At 41.5% G+C, this 21,476-nt stretch overlaps 1 long non-coding RNA gene and 1 other non-coding gene across 4 annotated transcripts in view; one reads left to right on the plus strand and one right to left on the minus strand.

Moving 5' to 3' along the window:
- Positions 1–21,476, minus strand: part of LOC132679084 (uncharacterized) — a 160,248-nt gene that overhangs the window by 123,964 nt on the left and 14,808 nt on the right. The window lies entirely within an intron of this gene.
- TRNAR-CCU (transfer RNA arginine (anticodon CCU)) lies at positions 6,988–7,060 on the plus strand. The gene has a single exon. It is a non-coding gene; the product is annotated as a tRNA-Arg (tRNA).

A 21,476-nucleotide genomic window follows, 5' to 3' on the forward strand; every position in this document is an offset into this window, starting at 1 on the left:
TTTCCTTCCAGCTGCATCCTAGTATCTAAGAAGAGTGTGAAGTATAGGGAAACCTTAGTTTCTGAGAATAATTCATTCTGGAAACATGCTTGTAATCCAAAGTACTTGCACATCAAAGCGAATTTCCCCATAAGAAATAATGGAAACTCTGAAGATTCGTTCCACAACCCAAAAATATTCATATAAAAATGATTACAATATTGTAATATAATACAAATAAAGAAAATACAAAATATAAAGAAAAATAAACAAATTAACCTGCACTTACCTTAGAGAAACCTTCGTGGCTGGTGTGAGGCAAGAGGAGGGTTATTGTGTAGGACGACTCTCACTATCACTAACAGAATCACTGCCATCTACTGGTTAATGGAATCTTTCTGCATGGGGGCCGTTGTGTATGCTCGCACAGATGTTGACCCCAGTACAGTATTAATAAACTCTGGTCATATACTGTATTTAATGTAACCAGCAATAAGGTGAGCAGAGGACAGGGTCTATATCTGCAGGCAGCCTGACCTAGAATGAAGCAAAGCATTCCTAAGCTTACTCTTATACAGAAAAGCAAAGGACTGTCCATGGTTGCTTTGAAGCGACAAAAAATACACTAGTGCCAGTTGTAAGCACCTTCCAATGTTCTGAAAAATCACTGATTTCTGACAAATACCATGGCCTGAGACTGAGCATCGGAGCATGGGAGATTATCACCCACAATCATGGAGAGAGAGAGAGAGGGAGAGAGAGGGAAAGAGAGGGAGAGAGAGGGAGAGAGAGGGAGAGAGAGAGGGAGAGAGAGAGGGAGAGAGAGGGAGAGAGAGGGAGAGAGAGAGGGAGAGAGAGGGAGAGAGAGAGGGAGAGAGAGGGAGAGAGAGGGAGAGAGAGGGAGAGAGAGAGGGAGAGAGAGAGGGAGAGAGAGAGGGAGAGAGAGGGAGAGAGAGGAAGAACAAGAACCACCACCACCACCACTGGTCCAGTTGTGATCACATGATGTTCGGCATCACATACTACTCGCTTTGCAAGACATCACTCGTTTATCAAGTTAAAATGTATTAGCAACGTTTGCTTGTCTTGCAGAACACTCACAGAACAAGTTACTTGCGACCCAAGGTTTTACTGTACTTGGCAAATGTTAGTAAATGTTTGTTGACTGATTTGTTGACTCCTTAGTAATACTGAGAGGAAAATATCCATTAGAACGGGGATCAACTGGAGGTCAAAACATTAGAGTAGACCTTTTCTTGGGTTCTCAGCAATAATTATCATTAATTTTTTTCAAATCTTGAATAAAATGACTGTATATCCTTTAAACACATAACAACATTATAAAGGAGGCAGAATCTGGTCAAAAATGAAATACAGTCATTCAGCACATCCTTTAAAAAAACTGTCAGTTCCAACAACTGCTTTCAGCTCAGAGAACGGGTCATAAAATAAAGCAGTAAATCAGGAAGCCACTAGAGGGCCACAAAGGGCCAGGAATTTATCGAAGAGCCAAGAAAGTATAGTGAGGGGACAAAAATGACCTAACTCCTTTTTAGGCCAAGTTTGTAGGACCCAAAGGGCAGAGGTAAAAACTTTATGCTAAAGAACTGATAAAGATAGAGCTGGAGAATTTAAAAATCTTAATCCAAAGCAGCAAAGAGAATAGATAAGGTAGAATACACTTTAAAAGCATGGATACAGGGATCAGAGAATATGTTACTAGGAATGCCAAATGCAATGTTGAAAACATCAAGGATCATAAAGAATATGCAAAAACCAAAGTCATAATCATTAGAAATTCATGATCCTGAATACAGATAGCAGAGGGCACATGGCCCAGTAAACCTGGGCTGCCCCACTCAGCCTGAGCAAAGAACGGAGTCAAATCACCTGTAGTGACTGTACATTCCTGAACTGTGTTCTGCAGTAAAGAAACAACACTTTAGGTAACTGGTATTGCTCCAACTTTCTGCATTGACTGCCATCCTAGAAGGCACCTGCCATTTGCTGTGTGATCTCAACCACTCCACATCTTAATTTCCTTATCTGTCAAATGGAGATAATGATAGTGGTCCAAGGTCATTGAATTTTATGTGAGGGATTCAATAGTGACCTCACATTATGGAAGACTCCATACTTTAAAGTTGATCCAGACAAATATCAAGTATTTCTATTTCTCAACCTGGCATAGTTCACAATGTACTCAACCAACCAACCTTGAAGTTATAGGATTCTTGACAAAATTTGGTTGGAGTTGAGGGGAGGAGGAGAGACATAGGTTTTTGCTTCATTTCAAATTTCTCTACATAAACTGAGACTTTAATATTTTTACTATAGTCTATCAAAATTCCATTAAATATTATGAAGTATTATTTAAATTAATTAAATGAGGGGCACCTGGGTAGCTCAGTGGGTTGAGTGTCTGACTTCAGCTCAGGTCATGATCTCACAGCTCATGGGTTCGGGCCCCGTGTCAGGCTCTGTGCTGACAGCTCAGAGCCAGGAGCCTGCTTCAGATTCTGTGTCTCCCTCTCTTTCTGCCGCTCCCCTGCTCGCACTCTAACTCACTCTGTCTCTCAAAAAGTAAATGTAAAAAAAAAATTTTTTTTTAATAAATTAAAAGACTCTTGGGCACAAAGGACCTCTAGTAGACGTTGATAAATACATTTAGCTGTCAGCTATTGCTGTGTAACAAAACACCCAAAAATTCAGAAGCTTAAAGCCACCACGATTTGTTAATTCTCAATCTGTCAGTTAGCGGGAGAGATGCCAAATATTGGCCAAGCTTGGTTCTGCAGTTCTTCTGGGCTCAGCTGGTCTTACACACACATCAATAGCCAGCTAAGAATTGAAGAGTCTAGCTAAATTTAGCTCAGCCTCCCCTATCTTTTCACCCATCTCCTGGGAATAGCATGCCAGGCCAGCATATCCCTTTCATGGAAATAGCAAAAGTACAAGAAAGCAAGAAGAAACACACAAAAACTCCCGAGGCCCAGGCTTAAAAGTGGAGCACCCTCACTTCTGCCTTATTCCATTGTCCAAACCAAATCACCCAGTCAAGGTCGGACATGCCTAAGGTAGGGCAATAGAATCTGCTATCTGACATAAACTATGTGTCTTTTTAAATTGTCTCCCACAACTAAAATGTGAGTGCTCTGAGAATAGGGATCCTGTCTGTCTTATCATCTTACTGGTAGGAAATTAAGGTACGGAGAGGTCCCATAGGTATGAAATGGTAGAGCCAGGATTTGAACTAAAAGTCTGGCTCTGAAGTCCATGCTATTAATCACTACATTAGATTACCTCTGCTAATAAAAGAAATGAAAGTAATTGGATGGGATAGAAGATTCTGGACTCTAAATTAGACCTAAATAATAATAGTTCTTTCCCTTGAAGTCAGAATGTCTACAGTAAGCATCAAATTACTGTGTTCATTATTGGAGCAGATGGAAATACAGAAGAGAGACATTAAGAAAACTGCATTTATTAGAAAGGCTGAAAGTGTCCATGACACAACCCTGAAAGACCATCTTGTCCATCCCCCTGTCTCCAAGTAGGAGTGCATGTCCACCTTATTACGAACAGTATAGTCAAATGTGATTTTTAGTCTTTAGAGACTATTTCTACAACCACCTCTGGAAATGCATGCGAATGTCTCACGATTCTCTCAGCAAGTTTTCTTCATGTCAGACCTAAATTGTCCAATTTAATTGCTCTATGACTTGGATCAGCTCTTCTTTGTAAAATTTAGATCAAGGGTTGCAAAGTGGCAGACTATGGGCCAAAACCAGCTTACAGACATATTTTGTTTTGCCTGCACCAACAAAAATGTTTCAATAGTTGCCAACATTTAAAAATAGGGATAGTTATATTTAAAAAGCCAGCTCTTGCTGAAATAAGTTGAAATAAGTGAAAGGGTTTTACTTAGAATTATCTAGGCTTTGAAAGTATAAAAGACTTTAAAAGTCTTTTATAAAACCTTCTGAATTTGATGTTTTCTTTAAAGGCTCATATTAACAGATTTCAACTTACTTAAGTAACATAAGATTTTTTTTCTACATATTCTTGGGTCAATTTAAGTAAGTTGTATTTTTCTGTGAATGCAATAATTTTTCTGTAGAGAGAGAGAGCATGAATAGGGGAGAGGGGCAAGGGAAGAGAATCTCAAGAGGGGTAGAGGGAGAGAACCTCCAGGCTCAGCATGGAGCCGGACTCAGGGTTCAAACCCATGACCCTGGGATCATGACCTGAGCTGAAATCAAGAGTCAGACATTCAACTGACTGAGTCACCAAGGCACCCCCATGAATAATTTAAACAAAGTCTTCAAACGTATTGACAGAAAGTTTTTTTATAATGTCCTTTTACTACCATAATGTCTACAGCATCTATAGTACTATTTCCCTTTTCATTCCTTTTATTTAATCTCCCTTTTCTTCCCTGATATGGGATAATTTTGCCAGACATCTATTTTATTGTTGTGAACCAATTCTTTGTTTTATTTACCTTCTCTATTGTATCTATTTGCTATGCCAATAATTCTGCTATTATTTCTCAATTAATATATGTCTTTAGGTAGGATATGCTATTTCTTAAAATTTTCAAGTTAGAATCTTAGATCATTAATGTTGATCTTTTCCAACAAACATTTAAGCTTTCCATTTCTGAGTGTCTTTTTCACTGTACCTCACAAGTTTTGATAGATAATATTTTATTGTTCGATACTGAATAATTTTAAATTCACATCATGATTTTATTCTCTTTGACCCATGAGTTATGGAGGACTTGGGAAATTGGCATTTCTCATCCATGCCAAACCTCTTTCTAGTCATCTTCTAATCCTGCAAAGCCTGAAAAGTTAAATGTTCGTTGGTCAGATTCCCTTGCAGCTGAAAGTGAATTAAGTCCTTCCACCGGATGCGTCTACACATGATTTAAAAGGTGGAACGGGGGGCGCCTGGGTGGCGCAGTCGGTTAAGCGTCCGACTTCAGCCAGGTCACGATCTCGCGGTCCGTGAGTTCGAGCCCCGCGTCGGGCTCTGGGCTGATGGCTCAGAGCCTGGAGCCTGTTTCCGATTCTGTGTCTCCCTCTCTCTCTGCCCCTCCCCCGTTCTGTGTCTCCCTCTCTCTCTGCCCCTCTCTCTGCCCCTCCCCCGTTCATGCTCTGTCTCTCTCTGTCCCAAAAATAAATAAAAAACGTTGGAAAAAAAAAAATTAAAAAAAAAAAAAAAAGGTGGAACGGAAGTAAACATCATCGCAGGCGGTCTTCAAAGATGGCAACACAGGAGGCTCCTGAGCTCCTCTCCTCCCACAAACACACTGAATGAACAACTGCACATGGAGCAAATCCCCCCGAGAGAAATGCAGAAACCACCTGAGTGGCCGCTACACACTGAGCAAATGAAAATACCACACGAAATGGGTAGAAGAGGCTGAGACACAGTCTCACCATAAACCCCACTGCAGCACAGTGCCATGCAATTGGAGGGAATCCCCAACTCCCAGGCTCTCTCTGATGAATAAAGTGTTTAGACTCTACATTTACAGCCCCAAATTTAAGACTCTCGTGTGAAGGACAGGCTCCCAAAACACCTGCTTCTGAAAGCCAACAGGGCTTGCATCCATGAGATCCCCAAGACTACAGTAAGCAAACAAGCAGATAAAAACAGGCACAAGCACTTGCCATGGATATCCCCCCAAGCGCTCGGAGCAGAGGGAGCAGGCAGAAATGCCCATCTCCCAGTCTTTTCCTAAAACGGGTCTATTTGCATACTTCAGTAACTGCTGTCTGAGGGTAAGGTTTCTAGTTTAGCACACATCTAGGAGCTAGCTTCTCTGCAGAGACCAAGGAGGTCTATGGACAGCTCCCCTGCTTTTTCTCTCTAGCCCACTCCAAGTCACCAGTAGTTCCCTGGAAGGAGTTTGTATACACGTCTAGTGCCCCAGTGTTTGCTGCTGCCACCTGAGGAGGAGCCTCCTGGATCACTTGGCTCCAAGAGCCAATGGGACTTGCATCAAGAGTCCCATAGGACTATAGCAAGCAAGAAGTTCTTAATAGGCTCAGAAGCACCTTCCCACAGCTGTATGCCCAGGCCCAGTGCAAAGGCAGCAAGTAAAAATACCTACCTCACAATCTTCCCTGGAAGGGGCCTACCTACATATTTTTCCAGCTGCTGCCTAAAGGTCAGTAAGGCTTCCAAATGGCCTGAATCTAGGTACTGACTGTGATCCTCCCCTCTTTGGGACACTGATGGGTTTTGGCACATCCTCAACTACTGGGAGCCACTAGGAACGAAGAAGACAGCTTGGATAATCACAAAGGTATGAAAGACAACCAGGAGCCAGGCTCCTTGATGAGGTTTATCACCTACTCAAGACCACTCTGTCAAGACTGGGAGAAGTGGCTGTTTTATTTAATGCCCAGAAACCAACACTGAGTCCAAGGAAATGAAGGAAAAGAGGAATATATTCTAAACAAAAGAACAAGATAAAATTCTCAAACAAATCTTAATGGAGAGAGAAGTGATTTATATGACAAAGAGTTCAAAATAACAGTCATAAAGATGCTCACCAAAATCAGAGGAACAATACATGGACAATACAAATATTTCAGCAAAGAAAATAGTTTAAAAGTACCAAACAGAAATCACGGAGCTGAAGAATGCAATAACTGAACTGAAAAGTTCAATAGCAGGTTTAAACAGAAGAAATCAAATGAAAGAATGGATCAGTGAACTCAAGGACATGACCACTGAATTCATCCAAGCAGAGGAACAAAAATAAAAAAAGAAAGAGAGTGAAGGTGACTTAAGGGATTTTTGGGACACCATCAAGAAGACTGATATCCACGTTATGGAAATCCCAGAAAGAGAAATGGGAGAGAAAGATGCAGAAACATTATTCAAAGACATAATGGCCAAAGTCTTCCCTTTCCTAGGGATAGAAAGAGACACCCAGATTCAAGTCCAGAAAGTATCTATAAGAGTCATCTAAGACCCAACCCAAGGGGCACCTGGCTGGCTCAGTCAGTAGAGCATGCGACTCCTAATCTCAGGGTTGTGGGTTCAAGCCCCACATTGGGTGTAGAGATTACTTAAAAATAAAATCTAAGTTAATTAACTAATTTAAATAAATAAACCCAAGACACAGTAAATGGTCAAAAGTTAAAGTCAGGAAAAAATGTTGAAAGCAGTAAAAAACAAAACAAAACAAATTATAACATACAAGAGCAACCCCATCAGATTTTTCATCACAAACTTTGCAGGCCAGAAGGAAGCAGGAAGATACATTCAAAGTGCTAAAAAAGAAAAACTGCCAACCAAGACTATTCTGCTTAGCAAAGTCATCCTTCAGAACTGAGGGACAAACAAAGAACTTTAGAGACAAGCAAAAGCTGATGGAGTTCATCAGCATTAGACTGGTTTTATGAGAAATGTTAAAGGGAGCCCTTTAGGCTGAAACATACATGGGGGGGAGCGGGGCGGGAAACAGAGACAAAGGAGACTGAGGAATAGGTTCCAAATGAAAGAACAAGACAAAACCTTGAAAAAGAACTAAGTGAAACAGAGATAAGCAATCTATCTGATAAAGAGTTCAAAGTAATGGTCATAAAGATGCTTATAAAGATGGGAGAAGAATGGATAGACTCAGAACTTCAGCAAAGATAGAAAATATAAGAAAGAACTAATCAGTGCTGAAAAATAACTAAAATGAAAACTATGCTACAGGGAATCAATAGCAGATTAGAAGATGTAGAAGAACGGATCAGCTATCTGAAAAACACGGTAGCAGAAATCATTCAAACTGAACAGCAAAAAGAAAAAAAAGATTTTTAAAAGTGAGGTTAAGTTAAGGGACCTCTGTGACAACACTGAGCATACTAACATTCTCACTGTAATTTCCAGAAGGAAAAGAGAGAACAAAGCAGGAAAATTATTGGAAAAAGGAATAGCTGCAAACTTCCCCAATCTGGGGAAGAAAACAGACATCCAGGTCCAGGAATCATAGAGAACTCTACCTGGCAAGGTTATCATTCAGAATTGAAGAAGAGAGAAAAAATCTCCTTAGACACACAAAAGTTAAAGGAGTTCACCACCACTAAACTAGCCTTACAAGAAATGTTAAAGAGACTCCTTAAGCAAAAAAGAAAAAAACATGACTAGAAGAAACTTAAGCAAGAGAAAGTTTCCTTATTAAAACCAATCATAAGGGCACCTGGGTGGCTCAGTCAGTTAAGCATCCAACTTCAGCTCAGGTCGTGATCTCACGATTTCTGAGTTCAAGGACTTGCATCAGGCTCTCTGCTGTCAGCACAGAGCTGCTTCAGATCCTCTGTCCCCCTCTCTCTCTGTCCATCCCTGCCCATCTCTGCTCACAGTCTCTTTCTCTTTCAAAAATAAACATTTTAATAATTTTTTCTAATGTTTATATTTATTTTTGAGACAGAGACAGAGCATGAGTGGGGAAGGAGCAGAGAGAGAGGGAGACACAGAATCTGAAGCAGGCTCCTGGCTCTGAGCTGTCAGCACAGACTGAGCCACCCAGGCACCCCTCAAAAATAAACATTTTAAAAAGCAATCATACAGTAAAGGTAGTATACCAATCACTAATAAAGGTAGTATGAAGGTTAAAAGACAAAAACAGTAAAACAAACTACATCTACATTAGTTAGGTAAGGGATATACAACATTAAAAATTTTAAGTAGGACATCGAATACATAAAACATGGGTGAGGAGGTAAAAAATGTGGTACTTTTAGAATGTGTTTAAATTGAAGCAACTATGAACTTAAAATACACTGCTGTATACATAAGGTGTTACATATGAACCTCATGGTATCCACAAACCAAAAACCTATAATAATGACAAAAATAAATACATAAAGAGAAAGGAATCCAAGTAAAGAAAGTCAACACACAAGAGACACAAGAGATGAAAGCAAAAGAAAGGAACAGAAAGAAACCAGAAAGCAATTAACAAATTGGCAATAAGTACATAACTATCAATAATTACTTTAAATGTAATGGACTAAATCCTCCAACCAAAAAACACAGTGACTGGATTTTTAAAAAGACCCATCCTTATGCTGACTATAAGAGACTAATCATCTAATTCCCAGAATCAATTCCTTTTCTGCCTAAAACATCTAGAGATCTTTGAGTCACTGAATGCTGAGTGATAATTTTCTAGTGTTCGCTATTTAGATCCACAATTGGATCGTCAGCAAGTGTATTCTATAGGATACTGAAACTTTGAAATTTGTAAAAGCTAGATTTGTGATCTAGCATGTAGACAATTTTATTAAATTGTATGTTCTTAAAAAAAAAAAAAAAAAAAGGAACTCTCCAATTGTTCATACACGCTTCTTCCGGTGCTTGCTAATTGTGCTATTCAAATCTCTCTCTCACGGATTTTTGTCTTCTGGATCCAAAATTTAACGGAAAGTGAGATAGCAGAATCTTTCACTATCTTGATGGATTCATCTCTTTCTCCTGGTGGATTTGCTGTTTTTCTTTAAATAGTGTGATGCAGTGTTATGGGGCACAAGCATGTTTAAAATTATAACTTCCCAGTGAACTAGACCTTTAATCTTTATGCAGTAACCAGCTTCTCTATCCTCTCTGCAGCTTTTTGGGTCATGATGCCTCGTTTTAACAGTATGTTATTTACTTTTAATCCAGTCTGATGTTATATATATATATTTTTTTTACATTTATTCATTTTTGAGAGACAGAAAGAGAGCACAAGCAGGGGGGAGGGGCAGAGAGAGAGGGAGACACAGAATCCAAAGCAGGCTCCAGGCTCCGAGCTGTCAGCACAAAGCCCGACGCAGGGCCCGAACTCACGAGCCATGAGATCATGACCTGAGCCAAAGTCAGACGCCTAACTGACTAAGCCACCCAGGCGCCCTGAGAAATATTCTGAGTATAGAATTCTAGTTTGAATTTTCTCTTAGCAAATTGAAGCTATTATGTCATTGTCTTCTGGCTTCCATTTTTGCTGTTAAGAATCCAGCTTCTCTAATTGCTGTTCCTTTTTAATATAGCTATTTTTAAGCTCTCCTCTTCATACTGATGCTCTATGGTTTGCCTCTGAGGTATGTTGGTAAATTTCTTTTTATCTGTGCTACTGGAGATTTCTTAGACTTCCTGAATATGAAGATTGGTTGCTTCTGTCCGATTTGGAAAATTCTCAGCCATTGTCTCTTTGAATGTCACCCTCACTGGCATGTCTCCTTCTAGAATTCTGGGGAGGGTCTGTTAGATCCTCTCTTTCCAAGTCTTTGTACCTCTCTCATTTCTTGTGTCTTTGCCCTTCTGATCTGTATTATGGATAATTCTCTGAACTGATTTTCTAGTTCACTGTTTCTCTCTTCAGCTTCACCTAAAATCTGATATTTAAACCATCCTTGGGATTTTTATGTTCAGTTAATACTTTATTGCTAAAAATTCTATTTCTTCAAATTGACTTGGACATTCCTTGGCAGTCTTTTCCAATCATATTTTCAAGCTTTTCTTTAAACACATTAAATATGTCCATATATATAGCTAGCATCTGATAATTCCAACATCCAACGTCTTTAGGGTCTATTTCTGTTATCTATCATTTCAAGTGGGCCTCAGTCATGTGCCTCATTCCCACCCACCCCCCCACTTAAAATTTTTTATCTGAAACTACTCGCTCACTTGGAAGTGAGAAAATTCTCTACAGGGAGTCTCTGAAGCTGCTGCTGAGGTTGCATTCTACCAAAAAAAGGTTGATGTTTGATTCTGCCATTTCCCTGGAGGTACTATGAACTGACAGCCATTCTAAATTTAATGATCTCTTTGAGGTTTTTTGGGGGGTTTTTTTTTAGCCACACAGGTTACATAAATTTGGACCACAACTAAGAGAGCCAGCTTGTCATAGCAGATTCTCAGAGAAGAGTTTTTATTCCCTTCCATCTGGTGTCAAGGCTGCAATAGTCAAGTCTCCTTGCTGTCCTCTGCAGTACATTGGGCTTACTTCTCACTCATGCTTCCCTCAGACTGCAGCCTGTTGGATCCCTGTCCTTATGCAGAAGGGTCTCCTCATAAACTCCGCCCTCCCCCCCCCCCCCCCGCCGGGCATGGCCTACTCTTCTCTCCTACCCCCTAAGCTCCCTGCAACTATCAAAGAGGAAGCTCGTGGTCTCCATATTTCAGCAGAAACCCTCTGTGCAGAAGCCAGCTTTGTCATTCACATACCTTACAAGATTCCAGCTTTCCTTTTATTCTTTTTTGACCTCTGCAGATTTTACAAAAGCTTAACAATACATTTTTAAAACATTTACCTGGCATTTTGGTGTTTTTCAACTGGAAGATGACTCAGACCATCTAGTCTGCTGTATGAACAGAAACAGCCATTTCACTCCATGGAGAGTGGATCACCAGGGAGGGTAAGGGCCCCTGGATTCTGGGTTTACAAGTGCGCAATGCCATAACAAATGGGCCAATGTCTCTGGGGCCACCTTGGGCTTTGTAAAGTCCTGAGAGAGCTGACTGCTAAGAGTCTAGGCTTCGGAGACTTTGAGTAACCCAAAATTGCATAGGATGTTAGCATTACCTTCCTCTAAAGAACTACTGCCATGGGAAAGCATCTCCTTAAAGATATAGTCTAACTAATAAGTGAAATGAAAAATGATAGTTTTAGAATATCACCATTTCTCAAAGCCCGGTGAACTGGTGGATCTGGACATTGAGAATCAATGGCTGCCAACATCACAGTCAGAGGTTATGAGACAAAAGAAGTCTCTTCACCTAACATCTTGCCAAAAAGGTTCAAACCAAGTGTGTTTTTGCTTCCAATCTGCAGGAAACACAGAGCTCAGAGGAACATAGAAGGTGACATGCACACAAACACAAGATCCCAATCACAGGTCAGGTTGCCCCAGGCTACCAATAAATTTTAAGGAAAATAAAAGCATGGAGGGGGAACCTGTAGATTAAGAGTGACTTGAAGGAAATATCAATCATTTTGAAAAGGCTGGGAGTGGGGGACACTGCTAAACTACAAGATCTAAAATTACACACTTAGATGTTCACTTTTGTGTAGTCTTCATATCTGGTATTATTCTACATTTAAAAAAATGAAAAAGGTGGGGGGAATGATTCATCCCTCAAGTTATTACTGTACAACAGTCCTTATTAATCCAATTTCATGTGAAACATTTAATAGATCTCAGTATTAGTCTCCAGGAAACCCAACGAAAGCAACCAAATACCATTCTTTTTATGACCATGAGTACAGATATACATATGGATCTCTTATACTTGTGTGTATATATATATACATATATATATGTATTTATATGTATACACACACACACACACACACACACACACACACAGAATAACAGTAACTCCTAAAACGGTACCAGGATGTAGGATAAAAGGGAAAAAGAACTAAATTCCTACCTGTCTTCCCCAGCTTCCCCCCGCCAGGCCATATATGTGCTAATCTCTGCACACACTTGACCATTCCCCAATTCCAAATGCCATCTCTCTTCTTCCCTCCATCCTAGATCTTGTTCCTGCTGTTCCCTGGATGGAATACTCAGACTTCCTCACAGACAGCTGCATTCTCTACTTTTCTGAGACCTCCCCTGATCTCTAACTGAATTGGAACTCTTTCTCATCAGAGCCCCACTGCTATTTGCTACTCTCTTTGTGGGGTTTACCTTGATCCTTCTTATTTTATAATTACTTTCCCTGGATGATACAGTTATAAACTCAGTGCAGAGAAAAACTGTCTAACTCATTGTATGCATAAAAGATGAGCACAACATCTTAGACAGTATAGCCATCGATAGGCATTTATTTCCCTCTAAGTACAAGAAATTTGTCTTTTCTTTCTTGGTTGATAATTAACTGTCTTCATCAATTGCTTGTTACTACAGCCATGTTGTTCATTCTGTGATAATACAGCATTGATTGTAACTTAGTATTCAGTTACAAGTCATTGAAGTCTGCAACTTGCTTGTCAGCATCTCTGCAAGTATCAAGAATTGGCCAGGAGCCCTAGAAAGCTTTGGTGACAAATCCTAGTGGTGGTGGCAGCACCATTCCAGCAGAGGGCAGCAGAGAGCCAAGGGAAGGGTAGCCATCTGCAGCAGGGCTCCAGGATGCATTTCTGGGCTGAGTCAGGGCAGGTGGAACGAGGAAGAGCTCCTATTTCAACGCAGGTTTCCAGAATTAGAGAATAAGCAAAGCTAGAATGCTCTGCAAGTCTCTTGGATCTCAGAGAGACCACAGCCTTAGTGGGATCTGCACTTGTCTAAAGTTCAGACTGCAGGGGGTGGGGGTAGTGAGACAGAAGGCTCCATTTCCTTTGATAAAACACCCAGAAGCAACCTTTCTCCTGACACACAATCAGCCTCCTGGAAAACCACATTATTTCTGAATACCATTTCTCACCAGGAATTCCTCCGAGAGACAATTTCCTCTTTGTTCTTTGAGAACAGGGCCAGTTTTTGAGGCAGCCTTAGGGTCTCTTCTGTGAACTGCTGCCTGCCTTACCCACTTCCAGTCAGAAGTCCTTTCTAGTGAACGCCTGACCCACTCAGCTTTTGAAAAAGACCATCCTTATTTCAGGCCCAGATAACTTATTAGCACAAATTTTATTCCAAACTTTGAGTACATGTTTAAAAAGGAAATTCCATGACACTCACTCTAAGCATTTGTCTTACAAAAAGCCCATCTGGGGCCACTGGGTCTCACTGCTCACAGACCTCCTGGTCCTCAGAAAGGTACAGGTTCCCTCTGAAAAATCCAATGCCAAGCACGTCTGTGATTTTAATGACTGTCAAAAGAACATCAGTGGGCCCCACCGTACAGGGAGAGAGGGAAATACAGGGGGTGACAAGTAAGAACCTTCTGCTCCTGTGCTGGCTTTCCATGGATTAGCCGTATTGAGACCCCCTGCGCCCTGCCACCCAAAGGCGGATCTGCTGCGCTGGGCCCCTGCGTTGAACTGGACAAGATCCTGACTAACCAACTGCTGCCAAAGAGCCATCTTGTTGAGCAGACCTTCCCATGGGAGATCTTTACGGCCTTTGGTTTTCCAATTTTTCAAAATCCCAGTCTCATCGTGAAATCTTTGGAGCACATATGGACTTCACAGCAAAAAAAAAAAAAAAAAGGCAGAGCTTTTAGATACAGACTGCTTTGTTGCCTGCCCGGGGCCCTTTCTCAGGCAGTGTGCCGGACTTTGTCCAGATATATGCATATGTGAGTAAATACATAAACACATAAATATATTTTTAAAAAGAATAAAAATAAAGATGAACTATATCCAGAGCTTCTTGCGCAGACCGAGTGCCACCCAAGAGGAAGGCAAGCCCTAGGTGAGGCTTCTTGGAAGGCACATCTCCACCTTTCCTCCAATTGCAGCTGTAACAAGGACACAATGGCTGAAGGTCCAGCCTCGTCTTGTGAGCTCAGTGCTAAGAGCCACCTACCAGGAGTGGCAGGGCAGAGACAGGAGGACCCTGGGTACAATGACCTTCAGGAGACACCATACCAGCCCCGGACTCCTTCGTCCTTCTGGTACTTGAGAGAATAAATCCCTAATGTTCTCAAGGTACCGACATTGACCCCCCGCTGCAAGCTGCAGGAGCCAGTCCTGACCAAGGCTATGTGAATGTCATTGCCAGACGCTGAGGTAACTGAGAAAGAAAAATGCCCTCTTGCCTATCTCCAATCCAGACAGACTTCTGATTTGTTTTTCCCCATGGTGCCATGGAAATAACCTTAACCGGAACCTTTGAGTGGGGAACCAAGGGAATCTCTCAGTCCTGCCCCCAAGCTGGAAGGAACCTCACATTTTAGCAACTGGTTAGTCACCAACATGTGGAGGGTTACATGTTATAGGTGTATAAGTGTATGATACTTATTCTGTAAGTATCATATCACAATTCTTATGAGTAAGAATTGATCATAAATGACAATTCTAATGATAATTCACAAATTCACTTCCCTCCCCCTAGATCCCCCTAACCCAACCCACCTACCCAACTAGTTAGGTGAAAGCAGAAAATTTCAGTTATGTTCCCTTTTTTTATTCTAGCTACAAAATACAAAAACTCCTTTAATCAGAAAAATCTGCAGATATATAAACGTGGAAATAGACATATTAAGAAAACAGTAATTTCACCCAGAAATAATTATTTTTAATTTTTTTAATGTTTATTTTTGAGAGAGAGTGAGTGCAAGTGGGGGAGGGGCAGAGAGAGAGGAGACACAGAATCTGAACCAGGCTCCAGGCTCTGAGAGTCAACCCACAAACTGTGAGATCATGACCTGAGCTGAAATCAGACACCTAGCCGACTGAGTCACCCAGGCGCCCCCAGAAACAATTACTTGTAATCCCATGGAAGTAACCTCCCAGATCTTTTCAACACACATAAACACGTATATGCATTTATTATTAGATGGGACCATACTGCAGGTACAATTATGCATCTGTAATTGCAACCGCTTTACAGTGCATCCCAAACATCTTTCCATTTCCATACAACAAGGGTGGCCTGCCCCTGCCCCATTCGGCCCTGGTCCCAGACCTAAGACTGTCCCTCCCATATCCCCACCTTCCTCTGTTTCTAGAAGGGCTTTTGAGGTGGTGGTGGCCTTCATGGGGCCAGGACAGCAGAAGCCACTTCTCTACACTGCCGTCAGCTGGCTTGGGCCAGTTGGCCAGCTGCCCCTGGGTGTGCAGACTAGTCTCACACCAACTATCTCCCGAGGTACCTGCAACGAGCCCTTCAACTTTCCCTAGACCACATCTCTCTACTCTACCCCGGGGCCTTTATTCCCAACCAGTGTGCTCTGGAGGTACCCTCCCTCTCTGGTCGCTTCCCAGTCTGTTAGAGGCAGCAACTCCTTGCTCCATGACACTGGGGTCTTTCGTTTCAGTTCCCCAACCAATAAACTGTAGTTTTCTCCCTGCAATGTATAGCAGCCCTAACAACCCAACTCTCCTTGGGGCCATGTGCATACATCCCTGACCTGAGAGAGGTCTGCAGGGTGGTAAAAAAAACTCTATTACACCAGTAAGTAGGCAAAGGCTGAATTAAAACTGCTGTTGAGTAGATCTAGAACAGGACCCTGGGTATGACTCTGACTCTCTCCTGTCATAATATCCAGGACCTTGGAAATGTTAGACTCAAAGAACTGAAGGAGTCCAGTATATTAAGTGATTTTTCAGCCAAGGACACAAATCAACTGTTTTCCTTCCACACTGCTGAGAGGTAAATGACAATATTAGGAACACCCTGTTTAGTCTGCAACAAGTAAAGCTTGCTGCATCTCAGAAATGAAAAAGTAATATTGTTTTGCCATTTTCCTAGGTGAATCTCAACGCCCTTGGAGAGAACAGGAACTTCTTTCAAGAACAATAATGGAGGGGCGCCTGGGTGGCTCAATTGGTTAGGCAACTGACTTCAGCTCAGGTCATGATCTCACAGATCGTGAGTTCAAGCCCCACATCAGGCTCTGTGCTGACAGCTCAGAGCCTGGAGCCTACTTCAGATTCTGTGTCTCCCCCTCTCTCTACCCCTCCCCTGCTCGCGTTCTGTGTCTCTGTCTCAATAATAAATAAACGTTAAAAAAAAAAAAAAGAAGAAGAATAGCTAACATTTACAAAGCACTTTTTCTATGCCAGACCTTTTTCACATATGATCTTGTTCAATCCCTATCGATATCCATGATGTAGATACTAATAGCCCATTTTACTGATGAGGAAATTGAGGCCAGAGAGTTTTGCTAACTTGCCCAGGGTTGCCTGGCTAGTAAGTGCTCTAGGCTAGTAAATGGTATACTCAAAAATAATTCAAAAATCTGACTCCAGAGCTCATTCTGTTTCCAAGGTGCAGTCCCCAAAGGAGGGGTCAGAACAACCTCTCAGTCAGTCACCCACTTCCAAATATCCAGTGATTTCTCTTAGAAAGGCCATAAGCTATTTCAGATTCAATTGCTATATTTCAGTCTACTCCAAGAAATAGAATGTAACAAATACAAGAATTCCAAATATTGGGTTCAAATCCGATTTTAAGCCATGGATGGGAAAGCCCCAGAAAGGACCAATTGGGAAGTTGGGTAAGTCACTTCCAAAAACACAACCCAGGAAAGAATCATAACCCTGTGATACTCATTTCAAAATGGAAGCTCCAGGTTTTAGTCAGTTCTTATGTAAAATATCAAAATCTTAGCCAAGTCATTCTTGAAGTAATACAATGGAAAACTTGCACAATTGGATGTCAACACTCATTATAAAGCTACAGTAACTAAGAAAAGGTACTGGTGCAATGACAGCAAAATAGGCCAGTGGACAGAATGGAAATCTTCCAAACAGACTCACACATAGGGGCCCTTGGCACTGTGGAGTACTAGGGGAAGGACACTCTTTTGTTTTATTTTGAGAGAGAGAGAGAGCAAGTATATGCAAGCAAGGGAGAGGCAGAGAGAGAGGGAGAGACAGAGAATCCCAAGCAGGCTACCACTGTCAGTGCAGAGCCTGATAGGGGGCTCAAACCCATGAACCATGCATGAGATCATGACCTGAGCCGAAACCAAGAGTCGGATGCTTAACCAACTGAGCCACCCAGGTGCCCCAGGACACTCTTTTTAATAAACAGCTTTGTGGAAAGGAGATGAAACCTGGCCTGTGCCTCACACACAGAGACAAAAACTCTTCCAGGAAGGCTTTATCCCCTCAGCTGCCTTTCATAATTGGATCTAATCTATAAGAATATCTTTTTGACCCCAATTCAAGAAAGTTTCCTACAAGTCACAGAAAGGTAAGTTGGACATTAAATTTAAGAATTTCTACTCAAAGCATCTTCACAAGAGTAAAAAGACAAACCAGTGTGGAAGACATTTCCACACATATCTAGAATTTAAAAAATATATACAAATCAGTAAGCAAAAGAGAAACAGTAGAAAACCAGGCAAGAGTTTGAATAGGCACATCATAAGAGAAGAAATCCAAATGGCCAATAAGCATACGAAAAGGTGCTCAATCTCATTTACAAATCCAACAGATGAGTCAAAACCACAACAAGCCTAACCTAGTGAAGCCTTCAACCCTAACTTCCAGTTTATAGGAAATCCCAGAAAGCAGGTGAAACACCAAGAAGAAACAGCAGACAAATGCAGAATGTGGGGCTTCAAGACAACTAGCCTAGCCTTTTTAAAAGGTCAGGGTCATGGGGGCTCCGGGGTGGCTCAGTCAGTTAAGCATCTGACTTCAGCTTCCACCTTCAGCTCAGCTCATGATCTTGCAGTCCATGAGTTCGAGCCCCGTGTCTGGCTCTGTGCCGACACCTAGAACCTGGAGCCTGCTTCAGACTCTGTGTTTCCCTCTCTCTCTGCCCCTCCGCCACTCACATTCTGTCTCTCTCTCTCTCTCTCTCAAAAATAAACATTAAAAAAAATTAAAAGGTCGGGGTCATGAATACAAGAGGCAAAAGATACAACAACCAAATGTGACGTATAAACTTTGAGTGGCTCCAGATTTCAAAAAACTAGCCATAAAAAACACTTTCAGATCAGCTGGGGAAATTTGTGAACCAAATATGAATTAATTTTCTTCATTATTGTGATTAAATAGTAAAATATCCCCCTTCTTAGTAGAGTTTATGTTGAAATATTTAAGAGTAAGTGTCCTCACAACTGCTGTTTTTATATACAATTCACACCAACAAAACAGATGATAGATACGGATAAAAGAGCAAATATGCCAAATGTTAATAATTATTGACTTACTGGTAGGTATGCGGGTGTTCTCTTATTCTTTATGTTTGAAATTTTTAATATTAAGTTAGCCTAATAATAAACGTTAGGTTAAAAAACACTCTCACACAATTATATTTCAATGCATACTAACAGGGAAACTAAACTCACAAATAGACATTTCCAAGGGTTGGTGAGGATGTGAGCCCCAAGACCTCTCACACACAGCTGGTGGGAGCATAAATTGACAGAATCACTTTGGCATGATCCAATCAAGTTGAAGGAACATAGCCCGTGACCTGGCAATTCGAATCCAAAGAATCTACCCTGCTTAAATTTGTGTACTTGAGTACGGGCAGACATGGTTGAGAATGCTCAGAGAAGACGTATTCACAAAATCCCCAAACTGGTAACAAGTAATCGCCTGTAATTAGGCACATTTGTAAAAAATCAGTTGATTATTCATACAATAAAATACAACAGTGACAATGAATCAACTACAGCTGTGCACAACATAAATGCATCTTGCATATATTACGTTGGTAAAAGAAGCCAGACATAAAGAATACATACTGTATGGATCCCTTTCTATAAATTTCAGTAACAGGCTTTAAAATAAAAGTGTCCATGGATGTACATTTATGTAGTAAAATTTTAAAGAAAAGCAAAGAAGTGAATGACCATAAAAGTATGGTCACTGAGCAGAATATGCAGGAGGGTTCCAGGGTGCCAACAGGATCTCATTTCTTAACCTGATAAGGGGCTTACTTTAGATTTTTAAAATTTAAACTACATATTTTTCCATATGAGTGTTTTAGTTCACAATGGAGTTAAAATAAATGTCAAAAACAGTCTGCAGAAAAAAATAAAAGTCTGGCCTGAAATCCCTCAATGTTATCAGGGAGGACTTTTCCACCATGTTTGCCTGGGAGAAGATGGCGTTTTGAAATGAAATAGTTGGGTTTGTGTGTGTGTGTGTGTGTGTGTTTATTTTATTTTTGAGAGAGAGAGAGAGACAGCGCACGCATGCGAGCGAGCGGGGGAGGGACAGAGAGAGAGGGAGACACAGAATCTGAAGTAGGCTCCAAACTGTCAGCACAGAGCCTGACATGGGGCTCAAACCCATGATCTGTGAGACCATGACCTGAGCTAAAGTCAGACACTTAACTGACTGAGCTCCTGAAACAGTAGGTTTCTAGGGCTCTTCTGGAGGAAGGCTTTCTGGATTTCCATTGACCTTACCACAAAAAGGATTGGTCAGTTGTCATCAGACTCTGAGCTCTTGTGTCCATGAAATAAGCTAAATTATGTTTCTTTCTGGAAATGTGCCCATCCTACCAGAGAGGTAATTCTTATTTCCCCTGCCTGTGAACTCTGGGAAGGAGAGTGAAAATCTTCTGTCCTCATTACACCCAGGGTCTAGAGTCCAAGGCTGAACACAGAAGACATCACAACGTGGGGAGGGGTAGGAAGTCTCAGAGCACTGTCGTCCTGCCTTGAACTGAGTCTTGAGGTTAGAGTGACTGGCTCAGGGGCACAGAATAAGACAACAGGTCACACCTCAACCCAGCCACACGTATCATTCCATGTTCCTAGAATGAAAGCTTCTCCTATTTCTGTTTGCTTGAAGCTTTTCCTTAATTTTCTCATTTATCACTAAGGAATTTCATTCAGCTGTGAGAAACAGAACCCAAGAAAACAAGGTGAGGTTTTCATTTTCTCTAACAATGAATCTCAAGGTGAGTGGCTGCTGGCGTTGGTTCAGAGATTGGAAGGGGATGGGGGGGGGGTAGGGGGAAAGCACAAGACTTCTGTGATTCTCTTGACCTTTTCCTGGTGGCCCCAAACCAGAGCCAGCATTAGGACATGTGGCATTCTTGAGCAAAGTACAAAAAGACACTCTTCTGAGCAAGTAAAGTCCAACAGAACTCACTCCACCCCTGGGTGAACAATTTACTAGAAGACACCCCCACCAACAAAATCTAGATTTTACAGCTGTCTTTACATACTCACATATGTGAGTCTGGACATCTGAAATGAACCTCTGGAGTTTTTCCACATAATACTGAAATCTGAATTATGCAAAGCCTAGGACCTGAGTTCTTAAGTAAAAACCACCATCTCAAATCCATACTGCTAGAAATTAAATAGTTAGAGGCCCATCTAGTGGCACTACCCAGGCAATGCATCCAATGGGCTCACAGAGTTCACTTGCAAGTTGAATGCATGGGTAGAAGGGGAGGATAGCAAGTGTCCTGGCAGAGGCTGGTGCTAAGCCGTTCAGACACAAGTTCAACGCCATGGCAATTTCAGTGCCTGTGAACATGTACCCTAGGCTATGCAGGCCCCAGCTACAAAAATATCAGCTCTGCTGTGGCATCCACTTTCATGCTTTGGTCAGCTTGCTCTCAGAACTGAGGGAGAGAAATTCACTTGTACGGAAACACTTCCCCAGCTGACAGGAAAAGGTCAGGAGAGGAGTGGTTTTCATGGCCTACAGGTGGAGCTGAGAGTTAAATTAGGGGCAGGAGAACACACAGCAGGTTAGCATTTGAATCCTGTTTAATATTTACAATTGACACCACACCAAAGCTACAGGGAGGGGATCTGGGTAACAGGTGCAACAACTACATTTATAAAGTATGAATCAAGCGCCTACATTTATAGCTGCCAGATCACTGTCTACACAATTGGCAAACTTGGGGGCATGCACACTATTTTCTCTCTTAGATCCACATCAATCCCTAGAGAGG

Source organism: Panthera onca, chromosome A2 (assembly GCF_046562875.1).
Source record: "Panthera onca isolate mPanOnc1 chromosome A2, mPanOnc1 haplotype 2, whole genome shotgun sequence".
NCBI lineage: Eukaryota > Metazoa > Chordata > Mammalia > Carnivora > Felidae > Panthera > Panthera onca.